This window comes from Varroa jacobsoni, unplaced genomic scaffold, assembly GCF_002532875.2.
Source record: "Varroa jacobsoni isolate VJ856 unplaced genomic scaffold, vjacob_1.0 scaffold_718, whole genome shotgun sequence".
Taxonomy (NCBI): domain Eukaryota; kingdom Metazoa; phylum Arthropoda; class Arachnida; order Mesostigmata; family Varroidae; genus Varroa; species Varroa jacobsoni.
In genome coordinates this window covers 1-13,026 of record NW_019213620.1, presented here as the reverse complement: position 1 = coordinate 13,026, position 13,026 = coordinate 1, and positions in this window count along the sequence as shown.

The window sequence follows — 13,026 nt, the reverse complement described above, 5'->3', positions numbered from 1 at the left end:
TTTATCGTCTCCTTTACTTTCTCACTTTCTTTTTAATGAACTTTCTTTGCAGAAATGCATATTTATTGTTTCACAATATATGTATTCCATAAGCCTTCAGTCTGGGAAAATTTATAATATAGGCACTCCAAAAATAGGCTAAATGACACTTCGACGGAGCTAAGTTCAGGCCTTCTCGACCAAAAATGCCTTAGCCTATTAAAGTATATGCTGCGAGTTTCATGTTCAAAACCAAATTTAGATATGGCGCCAGAAATTCAATATATGAAAATATATAAAAATATCATATTTAAACGTGTGTCTAATCGGTATACGTTTAATTTTTTTCATGCTTGATTAAACACTCTGTGTTTTTAATTGTTTTTCTAGTGTTTCTAAATTTTTATGAAAACAGCGTGTTTATAACAAAACAATATAATGTGTACGCACATTACTTTACAGCTTTCATAAACGTGTTGAACAACATCTGTGTAGCTAGATTGTCAACGTATTAAATTGAAGTGAATTAGTGAGAGAACATAGATGAAAAGGTATTTTATTATTTATAATGACGCGTACTGCCGAAAAAGGGTGAGGAAGCTGGCAGTGTAGCAATACTTTCGCGTTATATGTTTCAATGCTACAACATTGTGTGGCCCCTTATACATATGAACTCCTCCGAATACATATGGACAGCAAACCTATGTTCTATTGATAACTTCACTTGGCTAAAACGAAACTTCGCTAAAAGGACGTGTTCCATAAAAAACTTCCGTTACACATTTTACTAGCGTTACGTTTTATGGAAACGATATCATCTAATAGCAGTGGCATAATTCGGTAACTGCATGTGGAAATATTGCATGTACATATGTACTAGCTTTCAAAAGGGGGCTTAAGGGTCACTAATGGTACCTGCCGTCTTCGTTTTCAGCCACAGCATTCTGGGTCGAAACTGACCAACTGGACAGACCGAAGAGATACAACGACCCTCCATATTAACGCAGCTCACAAACAGCCGTACCGTATATAATCCGAGCTTAGACCTGAACGCCGTTATCGAACACTTAAACGCTTGCAAGCGATGGATGCTGTTTATATTTGCTTGCGTCGTATTTTCATTATAAATTTCTGAAATTTCATAAAGTGAAAATGGCCTAATTTACTACAGTTGCAATAAGACGCATGTCTGAGTTGTACTGTTTTAAAGTGATTTGAGAACAATAATATAGGGTGGTTTTTATTCCATCTTTATTAGCATCTAACAGGTTGAAGTCCGATACTCTGTTTGCGACTATGTTTTGTCTGTAATATAGGATCATTTTCAGGAATTTTATGTATACCAGGTAACACAATATCGAACGGGAAAGATTGTAAAAGGGGTTCGTCCTGCTCTCATTGCTTGCAACAGGTGCCTGTTAATACAGATTTATTAAAAAAAACGTTTAGAAAATGTACATATATAAATTCGTGAAAGAATTCATTTAGACACATCCAACGAATCTCCCTGCAGCAATATCAAAATTTTTTATGGAAATTATTTAGTCTTAAAATATAAAATCTGATACGATATGCCCAATTTGACATAATATAAAAAAATGTATAAGACACAAACGATAAAAAATGGAGCACGGTAAAGGGACCTTATTGCATGCTTTGCTAGAATTAATTCGTCAAGATGTGTCGTATCGCTTGTTGCATTATCGCAGCTTTCGAGGCTCATTTCGAGTACGTCGAACATAAACTTAAAAAAGCGAAGTTCAAAGACGCTTTATACCGGGTACTTAGAAATTGAAACGACAGCCGGACCTCCCTAAAGAGACGTTTAAATTTAATACTACAGTAGGTAAATGCAAAGCCAATCATTTTCCCATGATAAGATAGCCCGTGTATGGGTGTATACTTTCGCATAGGAAAATCATCTGTCACTCGTATATCTTGTGGGTTAATCGTCCCCAAGCCCACTCTCTACCCGTGTGCAAATAACAGACCTGCCGAACACTACCATTGGCTTGGGACGAACCTCTGACGTATAAAGGAACTAGGAAAAAACCTGACAATGATTGTTAACTTTTATATACGTTAAAAAACAGCACAACATGTAAACCTATAAGACGATTAACCTAGCTGCGGATAAACCCCACAAACCCCAAAATGCTTTTTGTTTTTTTTTTTTTTCGAAAATATTGTAGAGCTTCTGAGTGTGCGATGAGAACGACACAATTATATCAGAATTTTACGGTTTGATTTACTTTTCACAATCTTAGTTGATTGCCTGCATAGTAGTGATAGTCCGTGGGAGTGTTTTTTAGGTAGGTAGCTCGGAAAGCTTGCGTTACACAACTTTGCTCCAGTTACTAGTGATTTCTACGCAACTCATGTTATGATAGCGTGCCTCACCGGTTCGTACTACGGTTCGTTTGTCGACATCGGCTCTAGAACAGGCAAAACTTCGATCACAACTTTTTAAACGTAGTTCTAACGATTTCATCCCACAACAATTCGATCCTTGCGTAATCTGTTCTTACGTATTTCCATGCTAGAACAGTGAGATTGGCTGTCATTACTAGCCAGCAACGCCTGCCGCATTATTGATACTTATCACCTGATTGTGGGACGCCCAATGAAGACTTGTTCATAGACTAAAGACACAACAGGTCTTCAAGTGGTTTACTAGTTACTATAGATGGAATTGTGTAATGTATTTAAGCTTAAGTAAAGCCTACCAAACTCAACTGTTTGGACGTCGCGTCCCTTTGAAAATAATTGAACACCAAAAAAACCGCTGCGCTTTTTTCGCCAGCGCGCCTGATTAAGTTAGTTCATATCTAGTACCATTAACATCATTACCATATCATCTTAGAATTATAATATTAGGACTAACTATAAACTGACCCGTATTGTCTTCATCTGAGGCAGATTGCTATCTTATAGCATAGTTTTTTATGCGTTTCACAGCGTTTACTGACTCCATGCGTTATCGCTTTTTACAAATTATATCAACTTATACATGCTGATATGTCTGTTGTTGGGTGGTGGTAGCCACCTAGATCCCTCCAGCAATTACTAACGATGGCGTGAAAACAACTTCGAAAACATCAGCAAACCAAATAATTGATGGTGGTTCGCCAGCAAAAGGAGATAATTCGGAAAGGAGGGATTATGATTTCCAATGACTTAAACTATTATTGCCTCATACGTGATTCGTAATCACATCATCATAGAATGATCACACTGCCACCTGTGCTTGCGTTATCTTACAGGCACATAAAGGGACCCTATAGCACTAACTTGGCTAAAACGATCGACGCGTTACTAAGGGGGATTTTGTTCCTCACTTAGCTCAGCGTAAGAACTAACTTATTCTCCTCCACGGTTTATAGAGAAGACGGACAAATATATAGCTCTTTTGTCAGTTAGAACTGTAAAACGCAACAGCAGGAACAACCAAGTGGGTCTACCAGTCTGTTTAAAGTATTAGACAATTCCTTAGTTATCTCTAACTTCGATCGTGAGGCGCAACGAAAGGATACAGGAAGTCGAAAGGGACGTGGACTACGATCAACTATAACAGCATGATCAGATTCCGAAAGACGGCCCCTCGCTGAAGCATCCAGCCTAAAAAACCTTTTCTTTCAAATAATTAGCCTGCATGTAATCGCACCTGTTTGAGAATAGCGTATCTATTTGGAGATATTAGTGCGATAGTTCCAAATAAATATGTCCGGAGAATGTTTACCCACGTTTTTTATACATTGTGGGACATCTTAGTCGCCCACCTCACACACAACCTTATACATATGATCAGTAGATGAAAATAAAAATAGACGTTAATAAACCCCCATACAGCGCTTCTAAGACAATTACCTTCGTATTAGGATATATCATCCGACTGATAAATCCTTTGTTCTTAGCTTTTCGGATAATACCGTGTCACTCGTGACGTTGGGGAGTCTACCCAAAAAAGCCCAACTTCGCTTAATTGGGCTAAACGAATTGGGATAAGTCAGGCTTTTTGCTTTAACTACACCAACTTCTTGAATGATTCCGTTTATAATTTAGTTGGTCGGATAAATTAGAAAAGCGCTCGATAGCATCAAAAGGGCTAACTACATAGGCCGAGGCGGGTGCAATACTATTGCAGACGAATGGTTGAATTATTTATAAGTTCAAAATTACATTTCATTACCATCATCACAACAACGTTATCAGGAATAATCACACAATTAAAATATATCGTTAGATATCAATAATATCTGATGCTGGTGGTTTTTGCATGGAAAGCCTTCTTCGAGTGATTGCAGACGATTCGTCACAGAAGAAAAGCAAACAAAATAAGTTATCACTTGCGATATGACAGCTGTTGACCGCCGTGTCACCGCCAAGGTTCCAAGTTCCGAGAAATATTTCTACACAGGCTTCTTCTACCTAGACGTACACGCCAGTTTAAAGTTTCTATTTTTCTTAAAAGCAGATAGGCTTGTTCACTACCTTTTTTTTTTTTTTGGTTTTTTTTTTTATGTCCTACTCATGCAGATGAGATCTCTGTAATCTGCAGTGATATCATCGTTACATGCTTGGTTAGTAAAGTTAAATTGCCCAGGTTCGGGTTAGCAAATCACCATGCTGGAATAGACCGCAGTGGACAAATCCGCAAACGAAAGTCGGGAACACGTCAATAACGTATCTTTGATTATGTTCACGCAGTCGAATAATGTGAATTTGAAATATGTCAGTGTATTTTTGGTACCGATGCCACTTTGGGCATTTCTAAAAAAAAAAACGTCTAATTAATAAGAGCGTTTTTTTGCGATTTATAGGTTACCTTGAAATTTTCTGTTGCCATTCTCAATATATTACCATCCGTCGCTTCTGATAAGCACGGCTTAATCCCTTTCAAGACTGCTTCGCTTTTTTTTGTTTGTTTCCTTGCTCTAACCGGCGCCACCGAATACGCCAAAGAAACACTGGGCTGTTTCTAAAGAGACAATTATGTAAACGTCGTGTAAAAGCAACATCCTTTATAGCTACTCGTTATTAGAACGGTTTGCCCATGTGTAGAGTACTCTATTATTATAGCATTCCCAAATTACTGTATAATTGCTTCTGTCTTGTGCTAAATTTGTAAATAGACAATTCATTGATTTCTTTGACGGATCACCACTATAATATTAGGCCCGTAACATCATAGTCTGAGAAAAGCATTGTCAACTAGGACAGCTAACCGACAGTCCCTTGTCTATCTGCCGAGTTATTAGGCCGTTACAAGCTGGAAATAGAAATCGTCGATCGTTTGCCTTAGGCAGCACCATCTTTGCAGTGAATTTGTCCGCATTGATATTCCTCTTGATTAAGGCTCCGCATGACCTAACTGAAGGTAAGGAAGGAACATCAGTTGTTGACACATGAAGGTTGTTAAAACAGATTGTTGAGAACACGCTGAATTGGAAAAAATTGGTGATATCAATAGAATAACCGAACAAGCTGCCTCTAATTGTAAACGACGACCCTGCAGAGACTCTGAAGCAAATGATGACTATGAAATAGAGAAAGCTGTTTTTTAAAAGACTGCCGGCCTTAATTGGAACAGTACTTACCAAATATCAAGTCTTTGACTTCGCGTATCCGTATATTAAGGAGTTCATCGATTTTTACGAGCTAGTTAGTATAGGACTGATGAGTTATAATGGTTTTTTGCCGATAGAATAGAGCAAAGCAATATTTTTGCTATAAACTTATTTTGTTTATATATTTAGCCATCTTTATAACATAGATATATAATGAATCAGGATGCATCCGATGCATTTATATGGTGCTTAAACTTATGGAGGGCCCTTGTGACTTCGAAAGCATCGGAATATCCACAAAAAGAGAATCGCATAGCTACATGGTGATCAAGTTGGCAGAGCTGCCTAAAACTACCATTCACTATAAAAAGTCGTTTTAGTTTCTATGCGTTCCTCCGTTTCTGAAGTGCTGGGTTTTAGTTATTACGCAAACGTCTCCCATTGCTATTAAGCACTGCTCCAGGCAATTGGTTTCTAGCACAACCACCTAATATGTCGCTAATTTTGGTAGGCAAGCACGTTGCCAGTGAATCATAACGGAAACGCAGCTTTACAGTACAGAGGTTCGTGCTTTTCAGATACTATAATGCCGCATGAAACAACTGGAAGTAGTTATAAATTAGATTTCAAAGGGAACAGGTGGAAATTGTCAGACCGACTCTGCAGGGTGGCATTTGACACTTTGTTACAGTGAATTCAGGGGTGATCTTGTCTCTAAATGCAAAATCGCGCATACAATAGTGCAATACCAGTTTACTAGTTTAGAACCCATACTGCTCATTTGGAAGCATCCGCTGCGCCTTAAACAATGACAATGATTGTGTATTTTTGTATGACATGGATGCTTGCTCATTTTTTTCTATCTATTTCAGAGAAAAATAGCACATTCACTTCTGGATTACGATGGTGGCAGCGTGAGACTTAGGTTCTATCTTTTTAAGATTCTAATTATTTTTGGTTGCGCTTTATCAGCACACCACCCAACTGTGGGTCACTAACGTTACATAGTTATATATATATATATATATATATATATATATAGTTATACACCCTGCTCACATCGTCTAAAGTAAATACAGTCAATAAACTAATTACTTGTCCTTTTTCACAGGTTTAGCTTGTAGAGAAAAATTATCCGTTTTGGCCATACCTAGCAAATGCTTCTAGGTTATAAAATCAAGGTTTTCGGGTCTTTATGCTGTTTTTCGTGATATTATCACATATTCGTAAGTACTTTTATACAAGCAATGCTTGACCTGCGCTTTGAGCACATTAAGTAAATGACTGAAGGGAAGTCCTTTTAAAGGTTTATTATTGTTGTTGTTAGGTTACTACCGGCTTAGATCTCAGCGATCATTTAGTGTATATCAATTTATCGGGTTGAAAAACTTGCCGCTACCAGACGGATGTTTAATGCTTGCACAGAGCCTTAGGTTATTTTTAGGTACAGAGACCTAGCTGATTTTTATCACTAAATATTTGGTATAGACTATAGGTTTACGTCCAAACAAATACGAAAAAGGAATGATGAATGATTGAGTTTTTTTTTGCCGGCAAAGCAGATTCTACTGAAGAAAAGTGAAAGCGTTGAACAAACAGGCCTTTCTCCATTTGATTGTAATTAAGTTGTGAGGCTAAAGGCCACGCAAGAGGCGACTACATCTTAGGACCTTCAAAGGAAAAATGAGCTGTTGTGCTCGAGATCACGACAGCTTTTCATCCATGACGACAGCGTAGTATATTCAAGTTTTTTACTGGTAACAATTGCTCCAAATGTTCCTACAGTGTGCCCCACGTGTTTCCATATTTCCTAGACCTAGTTTGCTATTAAAGCAATATTCAAAATTTTTCCTCATAATTTTCAACGTTTTCATTGCAATTCTGTGAAGTTTTTTCGAAGAATGCCCTATTAAGCTGAGAAGAAGCATGTTGTGCATTTAGTGATTATAGCACTTATTCTTCCGTTTGAGGCCTTGAGATCTAATCGTTCCCCTATTCAGTCTAACGATCTTCGTTCTTAAAATAGATGCATCAGTAACGAACTGTTCAGCGCATCTTCGTCTAGTGTTTCTAACAATCTTCTATATATCCCAGCGCTCTAGAAAAAGAGTGTTTATTTTCAACACTAAGCAAAGTTACAGACATGAACAAAAGAAGAACTCGTACAACATTAATCCCCATCTAGCTAGACCTGCGGGGTAATCTCGTATGGTTATAAAGCACTGTGAAGGGAACAGAGATACATGTGAATTCAGTGAGTCATAGAAATTCAACTTTCAAATATTCGCATGCTTGTCTATTTACATTCTCATGGCGGTAATAATTGCTCGTAGATAACTCTCACAAACTTTATCATGCAATTGATCGACAAAGTCATTGATAGCTGAATCGCTAGATGCTAACAGTCTGGTGCCGGTTGATCCCGGCGAATATATATCAAAGATCACACTGGACTTTGAAGAACCCACAAGTGCACGATAAGCTGCAGCCCCTAGATAAACCTTTAAAGCAAGTCAGCTATGTATTTCTAGCTTTTTCCATTGTAATTCCATTGCGCGGTGTGTGCGATCATCTAAAAAAACCACTGGATACCAGTGGTTACGGCGTGACCTTTACACTTAACAAGAAACCTTTAACCATTACGCAGTCGACAGATATCACAATACCACTCTCTGTTGTATAGGAATGCCAACAGATTTTTATGGCCTTGTAACGCATTAGGGTCGTACACCACTGAAGACATCAGAAAGTTTGACGACAAGCAGCCGTTGACGAATCAACTGAAAGCATTTGGAGCAGAGCATATGATAAACGTATGCAGTCGAGTACGCAAGGACTGAGTACTATTGAGAAATAAAATGAATTTAGCGTATCAGACGGTCTGACTTAGCAGCATAAGGAGTTCGCAGAATGTCCAGAAAACCCTTAATTGCGGTTCAATGTCGCAGCTTACCGTAAGAGCTATCAGCAAGTTTTTTAAAAAAGAAAGCATACATCGTATTAACATACAAAGCGCCCAACGTTTCGGAGACGTTTTCCATTATAAAAGCCGTAATCACTATATGTAACCAGAGGAGTTATTTCTAGAACATGTCTAAAATGGGAATCTAGATTGCTGGACCGGTTTGTAGTTGAGCGCTCAAGTACTGTATAAGGTCCTTATGTTCCATACCTGAAAAAAATACATTTTTGAAATGCACAGGCTTCTTTCTGGATTTGAATTGGCATTTCTTGTTTTTGGAATCTTAAGCGATTTTTTATTCCTTTAATATTATTTACTGAGGTTGCTCATTATAAATCGTCTATATAATCGATGCATCATAGACTTTACTTACTTCAATGATCTCTGATGCGATGCAAATCAACGTATATTTTTCAACAACCTCAAGAAGATAGCGAACGAGCTAAAACATCTGTTTGTAAGGCTTATATATTACAATATTATGTATTACCATCACAAGTGAACCCGGCGAACATTGAAATGTACTACCTCTGAACTACCTAATTAAGCGATAACAATGATTTTAGTATATTAAAGTTACTCTTCTTCATTTTTTACACACTTATCCGGGTGCTCTGACAGATTCTGGACAGCCGTTTACCTTTGATTTATATTGATCACCAATTGCCCTTTTTAGGGCGTGGAATCACATGGGTTCTGATTTGGAAAATACACAGACTGAAGCTAACGTTGGACAGTCCTTTGCTCAATCTGAAAGGTAGTTCAGCCGACGACGGACTGCGTGCTTTCGGTCGCCACGCCAACGACCCATGAGCCTATTTCATTATTTCATTTGAGGCGAGCATCTTATAGCAGTCGACGCCGCTGATATCCATTGCAAGTACTACCATCACATTAGATCCAAAGCTGTTCGAGCTCTTTTCTTTTTCGAGCTAGCGAGCTCTTTTCCACATTTCTAGTATTTCGATTATAATTGTGTAAGATAATATGTCTGAAATGGCAGTTTTAGCCACTTTCCGGTTTGGTGAAGAGCCTCGTCGACTGCGGCAGTATGTTCTTGTCCCTCGGATCCCGAAACCTAATCACTTTTTCACTGATCCTGATCTAATCTCCTAATTCTGATCTTGGTCGTTGAAATGTTTAAACTATTCACGCACCGTTATCGCTAATGACCTTTTAATCTAACATTTTCTCTAGTCTTTGATGGATCTACCCAGCGCTGTGGCCTTCAAAAGACAAAAACTTGAACACTAAGCGTTATATTCGAGACTAAAAATGTTTTTTCTTCTGAACTCATTACTTCTGAAATAAATTCAACCAGGTCCGGCCACAGATTTCTAAAAGACTAGAGTATTTACAATCCGAAATTTGGCTGCTAACGGCATATAGTTGAAAAGTTATTCAATATCAAAGCCCTCGGAAAGCAAAGTCTGGATATAAAGTGCTCGGAAATTTCTCAAAATGGCTTAAAAAGTTGTTTTTGATACATTTTTAGGATACAATAATTAACGGCCATTTGGGGATGATAACACCAATTGTTAGGTGAATTGTCTTAAGCAGGTCCAACGATTAGCTCTTTTAAAATCTCTTGCACAAGTTTTCACCTTTGGAGCTTTAGAGCACCTGCATTCTCAGCACTTTTCGTCTGCTATTAGTTCAAAGTTTAATCATGTTGGCACCTTTCAAATGCGATGTATTTGAGCGATCCAGGAACTTATCAACGTCGCACCGTGAGTATCAAAAAGTTATTTGCACATTAAAGAAAAAGTACTTTGAAATAGACTAGTTAATAGTTTAAGTTCGGAATTGAAGCTGAAGGGTGTTTATATCGCAGCGAAAAGTAGTTATATCGAATAAAGATGACTACCATAGATGAGACTTTCAGCATATGCGACAAATTCCATTGAAATATCTGACTTATTTAAATACAGTCTTAAAAACAAAGCATAGGACAACGTCCCAATTAAGAGAAGCCACCCTGTGCATATTGCCTACTAACGATTAGAAAATACTCTACTGTGCTAAACAAAAAGTGGAGATATAACATATAAATTATCGGAAAATCATTTAAAACATATTTAAAAATTCGGAAATAAATTAAGATAAAAGATACTTGCCTTTTCATCTTCAGAAATCGTTTTAACATCATCTAGATGGAAATCGTGTACCTACATTTAATATCGCACTTAGTGTGGTAGATGCGGTTGTTCAGGCAATGCTCTTGCACACGGTTAGAATCCCTGTCTTATTCTATTGAACATCATTTACTTCCCCGCTTTTTATCGCCTTAAGACGTTTTCGTTACAAGTGATGATTATTTGATGAAGCTAAGCAGATTATGTCTGAGTGTCGGTAATGTATTATGCTATTATCTTCACCTATTTATCTGCAACCTCTTCCATTATTCAGCACAGTCCTTTTCCTAAAGCTATTTTTTAAGCTAAATCTTCCCAAGACTCTTTATTCAGAACATTGAAGAACCATCATTACGACTATAAACGCTTTCTTTTATAACATAAGATTTTTAAATAATAATAATAATTCGCAATAGAACTATTACTTCAAAGTTAACAGTCATCGAAACTGCACCTGCCAATAGTGTCCGGACGCGTAAATATTGGACTGGAATAAATATTGGTAATCAGGAACAGGGCTACAGACTAATAAAGCCAGTACAACTTTACCCTAAATCACCTTTGACTTGCTGAGGCATGTTTTGAATAAATTGCATATTTCCCATTCTTCTAGAGGAAAACTTTATGGATTATTTTTTCAGCCATCCCCTGAACTGCTTCATTTACGCTACATTGAAGCCATGTAAATGTGGTCCTTCTTAAAATCTGTAGCGACCTTGCAAATGCTCTTAGTCATCGAATTGGCTAATAAAGAAAATTGCCTACCAAAAAAAAACTGAAGATAGAATATCTATTAGACTACACGCCCCGTTATGGTCCGTGCTAACAATGAGATCCTTCACTTCGACTAGTTGCTTGTCGAGGCTTGTAGAGACAGAACCGCTTATATGGCGAATATTTTTAGTAAGTAATAACATGAAATTGTGGCTCATAATAATATAAATAGTAGTAAGAATTAATTTACTATTCAACAGAGCCCGAAGTACTAGAAGTTCATTCTAGGCCAGATTTGTTCAGTATAACCATCGCGATTACAATTCTTTTTTTTCGTTAAATATTTCCTTTTTAGATTTTAATAACAACTGTGAATCAAACGTATCTTAATAGCTGTAAACTCAAGCTCGGCTGTAAACAAGCGTTACGCAAAGAAGACTAATTGCTCGAGCGTCTGGATGATCCAATCAGTAATTAATGCCTTTTCCCTCACAACCCACGCGTACAAAAATAATGTTCTTAAGCGATTTTCGAGCTTGTTAAATCTAAAGCTTAGCGAAGATCGCTCCGCTTGTCTCACAAAAATCTTTGTTGAATTTTTCACGAATCGCATGAAAACTGGCAATAATGCAGATGCCACACTGTTGTTTGCCATGATGAGTTTGTTGTCTTGCCTTAGAGAGAGAACACAATGTACGACAAGCAGCCGCGAAAGTTTCCCTATTCCAAATACACCACCCTGTACATATCGTTTTCCACAATAGATGGGATCTATAGAAAATGCTCACATATATATAAGCAAAGCCGACAAAAGCGCAAGACGGAAATGGTAAATAAGCACTTAAAGTCATAGGATATAAAACAGATATAATGATCCAGTGTTATCCTATCTTCTGCAAAGGAAAACAGTTAATCTAGTCAAGGTCCCCCGGTGTATCTCAAACTATAAGCAGGCGCTCACATTTCTAGATGACCTAGACTTGAGCTTCGACATATTACCGCTGTATATAAAAAAAAAATTGGAAGCGAACATTTAGACTGTGGTGTTATTAATGTAAATCGCTCGCGTAATATCTTGAACGGCCAAAATTCTGTTGTCGACAAGTTGACAAGACCGCTGCTTCAAGCACTATAGAGTGTCTCAAAGGTGGAAATCGCCAAACGGAACAACTAGTTGCTTAAAAAATATATACAGCTTTAACCTTATCTCTTCGTTGTTAGTAGATTTAGAAGACAAAATGATTAGCCTTTTCAAGTCAACGATAAATAATGGCAGCTCCTCCTGATGATCCTTTAGTCTATGACTATATACAAAAAAAATAATAAATCTTAATTTTTTTTTTTAGTTAGACAGTTGTATCCTACAAGTATGGATATAATTTCTATAACGATCTCTTTATAATTAGAAGATTATACACTACTTAAGCGCTAAAAATTGCCTTGCTATTAGAATAATGGTAATGACTCTCCATAAGTGAAAATAATGTGTTGGGTTTTAAGACCTAAATGAAAGCTCGCTCCGTGTACATGGCATAATGAACGATATTTTTATTACTTCTATTAAATAGGGAAGATTGTTAAAGATTAGAGTGCTGTTCATTTGTATAAAACATTTCACATTGTGTACTTTTTGTGGGTATATATTTGTCCCCGTTTAAATAATTTAAAC